The following is a 6,195-nucleotide window of genomic DNA, read 5'->3' on the forward strand; positions in this document are numbered from 1 at the left end:
CGGCTATGTGTAGTTGTGTATCGTCGGCATAAAACATGCAATCCAAGCCATGTCTAGAGATGACATCTTGTAAAGGAGCCATATACAATACAAACAGAAGTGGCCCGAGTATGGACCCCTGCGGCACACCAAATTCCAGTTGCTTCAAGGAAGATGCAACTTCACCGATGACAACTTTTTGAGAGCGATTAGTAAGATACGATCGAAACCATTGTAGTACACTTCCAGTAAAACCAAAATAGGACTTCAGACGAGACAGCAGAATTTGATGATCAAGAGTGTCAAACGCCGCCTAGAGATCGAGTAAAAACAAGTATCACATCAGAGTAGGCATCAATAGCTCTTAAGATATCGTTCAAACGTCATTTATTGTGAACACTTAATGACATGCATTTGAAGAATGAGAACTGCTCTCGGAGTAATTTTTCATGTATATTATCACAAATTGAGTGTAAAGAAGTATTATCAAATCTTATCCCAAACTAAACATTTTTGTCGTCGCCTTCTGTGGTCGGAATCCTATCAAATTGCACATTAGTAAATCCGTATTTTCTTCAGTGGCTTGTATCAAATTGTAGTCTGGTGTCGGTTCTTTGGTGGCACTGCAAATCCCGTGCTTTGGTATTCCTTTTAAAAAAACAGCCATTTATAGTCAAGACTATCAAAACTTAATTGATTTTGTTGGCATGGTTTCTAAATATGGAGTTTAAAAAAGGGCGTCCGCTATGGTTGCCAATGCCATAAAGCAATATTATTATTGGCTAAAAGACTAAAAATAATCGTTCTGCACGTGTGGCACGCAGTTTTGTACATTTCTCTTTCCTGTTGACCAAATCAACATCATGAAATGACCACATTAGTTACTAACATTTTAACGCAACATCTTGCAACATTGTTGGTCAAACGCGCGCAACATTTCCATCGTTTTCATCGCAACATGTCAATGTTCATGTGCCCCAGGCACGTGGCGCGCAAGAAGTGGACCTAACGCGCATGCCTTAGTGCAACAATGTTGCGTGAACGTGGCCAACCGACATCCAAAATTTTGCACGCAAAAATTGACCGTTTTCAAATTTGACCCAACATCATCCACCATGTTGCAACATCTTGCAACATATCGCAACAGGGTGGCCAAACGTATGTAACATGTTGTGCCAACAATGTTGCGTTGAAATGTTGCGAGCGTTTGGCCAGGCCTTAACAGTTAAATCTGTTGAAATTTAAGTGCTACACGGCCAACGTTTGCAAAAACGTAACCCCTCCTTGTCACTCTAATCGCTTACTTACATCAAGGTATCCTGCATTTGATGCCACGCCACCAAGAGCTATATCGTAGTTCAGCATTCGTCCTCCGTCAGCGGTTGTGGTGAAACCAACCACGCACCAGCCTATTGTTTTACAAGTCAAGTTGGAGATTAACCTCTCATTGTTGTATGCCCATTGAAGCATCATTGAAGCTTGAAATTATCATCACCAGAGTCAATGCTGGCGTAATTGAGTGCATCTACCCTACGAAACGCACAAGAAAGCAAGACAGGTGCCGGGAAAGCGAAGACATTTGTCGAGGGAGCCATTTGTTTTCCTAACTGCGGCGACTCCACACTATGAAATACTCAGGAGCAGCAGTAATCTCTAATATAGTTCTCTATTTTGGTACTAAATGATTTCAAATGATTTTACGAGACTCTATTTTTGGACTTTTTATTAACCACTGAATCCAACATAAAGTGAAAAGAGACGTCATTTGCTCAGATTGTCCAGTGAAGTGCGAGGATCACCTCAGTCTATCTTTTGACTTTGGTGACGTAAGATTAAGTCATCGTTGCCATGTTGGATTACACAAACGATATAGCTACAATATGAGGTCTTTTTTGGTGTCATGTATCATTCGTGCATCCCGCCATTTCAGTTGTCTTCCCCTCAAGAGACCGGTTGCATGCAAACTCAGCTATAGGTGAACGTGTCCGCGTAATTTTCATAACCTGCAGAAAAACCTCAAAACCATTAAATGTTTTCATCAAATATTCGACTCCCTTTAGAACAGTTAAGAGCCACTGGTGTCTTTGCACCGTTTGCGTCTGTCTTAATCATTTTCTTCTCCAACGATCTGAGACTCTCAAGTGCCTCCTCGTACAATCTCAGACTCTCAGAGTGCCCCCTCGATACTGCATATTTCTTTCTTTTTTTATCAGTTATGCAAAGAGCAAAGAGTTCCTTACAAACGTCGACCTCCGTGAGTCAGTGAACGTAACAGAGAATAGACTATACAACAGACAGACCACAACACAGGGACTCTGTTGCGACTACTGAGTTAAGGAGTGGGTGCTTTTACGTACCACAGCTGCAGGTTTATGAACATTTAAAGGGTTGTGAGACGGGGGCATACGCTTTATCGTTTTTATCCAGTCTAACCATTTGCAGATCGATGTCATTACAAAGACAATACTTTCTCTAAGTTATCAATAAAGACTCTGAGTGATGAGTGAGGAACGAGACCGCGACGAACACAGACCGGTGAACTTGAACCGGCATGAACTTTTTTGCAGCTGTTTACATGAAACTGGGACGAAATACTTGTTGTTTGTTGTTGGTTCTCTTCTTGCTCCGAGTGGTTTTTCTCCGGGTACTCCGGTTTTCCCCTCTCCAGAAAAACCAACACTGCCAAATTCTGTGAAAAATGCATTTTTTATTCTATAAAATAGCTGCACACTAGCAATCTCAGACGTCCGTGGACAAGGGCGACAAGGCCGTTGATTTCAGTCTGCGGTTAAACCTTTTTTGTGGCTCTGCGGTTTCGAAAAAAAACAACCTGAAGAAAAGTTTTCACCTGCTTCTTATTTCCTCGGACAAGGCTTTTTCTGGGTTACCCGTAATAGCTTCGGCCAGCTTTACTCGCCGTCAACACCGTTTCACGCTTAGTTTTCTCTTTGGGGAGAGCAACAGAAATTAGCGTCACGAGACCGAAACCGCAGAGCCAAACCACAGAGCCACAAAAAATGTTATCACGTGATCAGAAATTTTTAACCGCAGACTGAGGCAGCGTTTACACAAACGCGGTTTCATTTGTAACCGCATCGTTTTCGATGCAGTTACACCTTCTGTTTACACGACACCGATCGAAACTTTTGCCGAAACCGTGTCGATTTGAAGCCGCTGCCATCATCTGTCATGTAAAACAGGGAAACCGCATTGATTTGAATACAGTTACTATTTTGGTGCGAAATTTGCATTGTTCAATTCAAAATAGTGAATTTAGCACATGGTGCAGCACTCGCTTATAACATCACGACTTTGATTTTCTGGCGAAAACGGTTTTGTGTAAACACCTCCAAAGTGCATCGATTTTGACGCGGTTTCGAAGTGAAACCGCTTTCGTGTAAACGCTGCCTGAAATCAAAGGTCCGTAAATTGAGCAAGTTGCAGGTGAGATAAATTACTCTGTTCCAGTCTCACAGATATGGTTTGTATTATGTCGTTGACTGCCACAAAGGAGGAAGGGGGGGGGGGGGGGTGTCACGGGCACCCCAGTAGTAGTAGTAGTAGTAGTAGTAGTAGTAGTAGTAGTAGTAGTAGTAGTAGTAGTACTAGTACTAGCTCTATTTAGCAACGCTAGCCACATTCAACAACGATACAGCTGGTTTGCAAGTGAGACGTAGGTAAAGACCTAATACGCATTAAAAAGTCACAAGAATAAAAAAAATAAGTAAAAGGATAATAACACAGGGAGTCAGCGTGATCCAGCAAAAAGCAAAGAGGCAAGATCACGTTTAAATCCCGAAAGTGATTGTGCGGCGTTTGTCTCTTGGGGAAAATTTATTCCAGAGCATTGCACCACTATACTTAAGCTGCGTTTTAAGAAATTTGTCTTTGGGTTTGCAAGTGCTAGGTCAGTCTGAAGATTCCCGAGATTATAATTAATATTAGTTTCATTGCGCTTTGTAAAGGAGTCTCTCACGTGGGGAGCAGATTGATTTTTGAGGATTTTGTACATAAGTGAAGCCTTCATGTGGAAGCGTCTAGTTTCAAGGGTTTTCCATTTCAAATTATTCAACACAGACCTAATATCATATGAAGAACCCGTAATAACCCTTCCTGCTCGGTTTTGAATCTTTTGTAGTTTATCTTTCAATTGTTTACCGCAAACATCTCACATAGGCGAACAGTAATCGAAGTAAGGTTGTATAAGTGGTTTATATAAAGTTACAAGGGTACTAAGCGGGACGAAAGATTTAATTCCTCTCAAAGCTCCTACACCAGCGCATGACTTTTTTACAAACTTGCTCAATATTGGTCTCCAAGATTAGGGGCGAGAAATATTTGAAAAGACGGATTGCATGCACCATAGTTAGTAGAGGATACCTATTCTACTCACTATGTAGGTCTCGTACGCGTTTCGGGTTGCACGCGAAGAAATATAAAAAATATGGTCTCTTTTAGGGATCAAAAAAGCCTGGGCCACACCCAGATTGATCTCCTTTAGGGGTTTAATTCAAAATTTCCGACGACCATTCCCACCCCTTCGTATGTGAAGTCCCCTCCTACTCCTCGAGATTATTCCATCTCATTCACGTCGCAAAATTTGGGCGAAGTATCCTAAAAAGAAATTGGTACGAGCCGTTTCAGGGTGAAATAGAGAATGAATGGTTCGCATTAGTAAGTTCACGTTGTCGTCAAAACTTCCAATTTGGTGATTTCACGTCGTTGTCATGCAGAGCACGGCAGAAATAAGAAGATATATTATTATATCTCTGAGATAGTACGCGCGCAGTGATTGGCTACATTAGCGGGCCGTATTCTACAGTACGGTCCTCTGTACAGCCCGCTAAATTTAAAATTTCGATAAAAAATTATTTATCAAGTTTTCATGTCTTTTCTGTTACATAAACTTGTAAAACTGTTTGAATCTTGCAAGCAACTATTTCAAAAAGCCAAGAAGATTTAGTTTTTCGGATTTTGGCAGTTGAACCTTCCGCTTGACTTCGACTAGTTTCCTTGCCCGCTCGACGGATTTACCTCAGAGATATAATAAATATCTCACTAACCTCATTTTCTCGGACCGTACTGTAATTTATGGATCCTCCTTTTTTCCTGTTGATTTATGGCGCGCGCCCAAGCGCGAATAAATCAACGGGAAAAAACTCGGTCTGTAACTTACATTACGTGTTAGTGACACGCGCATGCTCATTTGCATGACTCGGACGTACGAGCTAGGACTCGGGCATGCTCGGAAAAATCCGAGTGCTCCTTTGCAAGAGTTGGACATACGACCTTGCAATTACTAGTTCGGATGCTCTATAACTGAGCTACACAAGACTCGTGGGAGTTAGGCCATTAAACGAGGTTCGTGTGACGATCGCCTGTTAAGGAGCACTCGTATTTTTTCCGTCTATGCCCGTGTCACTGACAGATTAATATCTCTTCTCATTCCGTTTTAATCACATTTACCATCACGGCGGAAATACTTCCTAAAATGCGTGCTGTACGTGACGCACGATTATTTTCCCTATTTTACCATATTATTGTTTTGTGGGGTTGCCGTTGCCGTCATCGTTTCTTAGGCGCCGTCCATACGTATCCAGACTTTCTTTTTTTGTATCCGCAAATTTATTGTTTCGAATGCGCCTTGCGTCAACAGTTATCCGTCGAATTTGGTAGCCGTATCCAGAAATTTTCGAATACGGTCTCCAAAGTGGAAAGTTTGAATACGCTGCGAATTCGGATGCGTGTGGACGGTCGTCTTTGAATGCGCTGACGTAACACTATCGGATCCAGTCTTTTCCGGGTGAGATAAATCAACATGGCATATCGACCTTGGACCTAGAAAGACTCTCACTTGAAAATAGTTAATAACATACGATTTTGCGAATGCTCAACACGCAAAATCATTGTCAAAAGCACCGGGCACTTGAGTGTATCCGGATAAAATGATTAGAATACGCTACGTGTGGACGCGGATATTTTTGAATCCGAAAAAAAAAATTGCCGATACAAAAATTCCGCCTAAAACTGCAAAAAGGATCCGAGAAACGAAAGAGGCAATCAGTCGAGAATGTGACCAGAATTTATTGTTAATCAGACATGGAAGGAAGCGAGACCAGTTCTACTGCTAGGGTTAATAAATTGTCAAGCTTATGTTTGTTATGATGGAGCTTCAACTTTTAACACTACGCGAAATAACATGCCAGCTGTGCCGAT

General features: G+C 41.7%; 1 protein-coding gene across 1 annotated transcript in view; it reads left to right on the forward strand.

The window, feature by feature from the left end:
- LOC138006608 (N-acetyl-D-glucosamine kinase-like) overlaps positions 1 to 1,996 on the forward strand; it is a 19,980-nt gene extending 17,984 nt beyond the window's left edge. The window contains exon 8 of the mRNA XM_068853044.1: positions 1,294 to 1,996. The gene's annotated coding sequence lies outside the window, so the exon portion shown is untranslated. The remainder of the gene's footprint in view (positions 1 to 1,293) is intronic.
- The last annotated feature ends 4,199 nt before the right edge of the window (positions 1,997 to 6,195 follow it).

This window comes from Montipora foliosa, chromosome 6 (assembly GCF_036669935.1).
Source record: "Montipora foliosa isolate CH-2021 chromosome 6, ASM3666993v2, whole genome shotgun sequence".
Classification (NCBI taxonomy): domain Eukaryota; kingdom Metazoa; phylum Cnidaria; class Anthozoa; order Scleractinia; family Acroporidae; genus Montipora; species Montipora foliosa.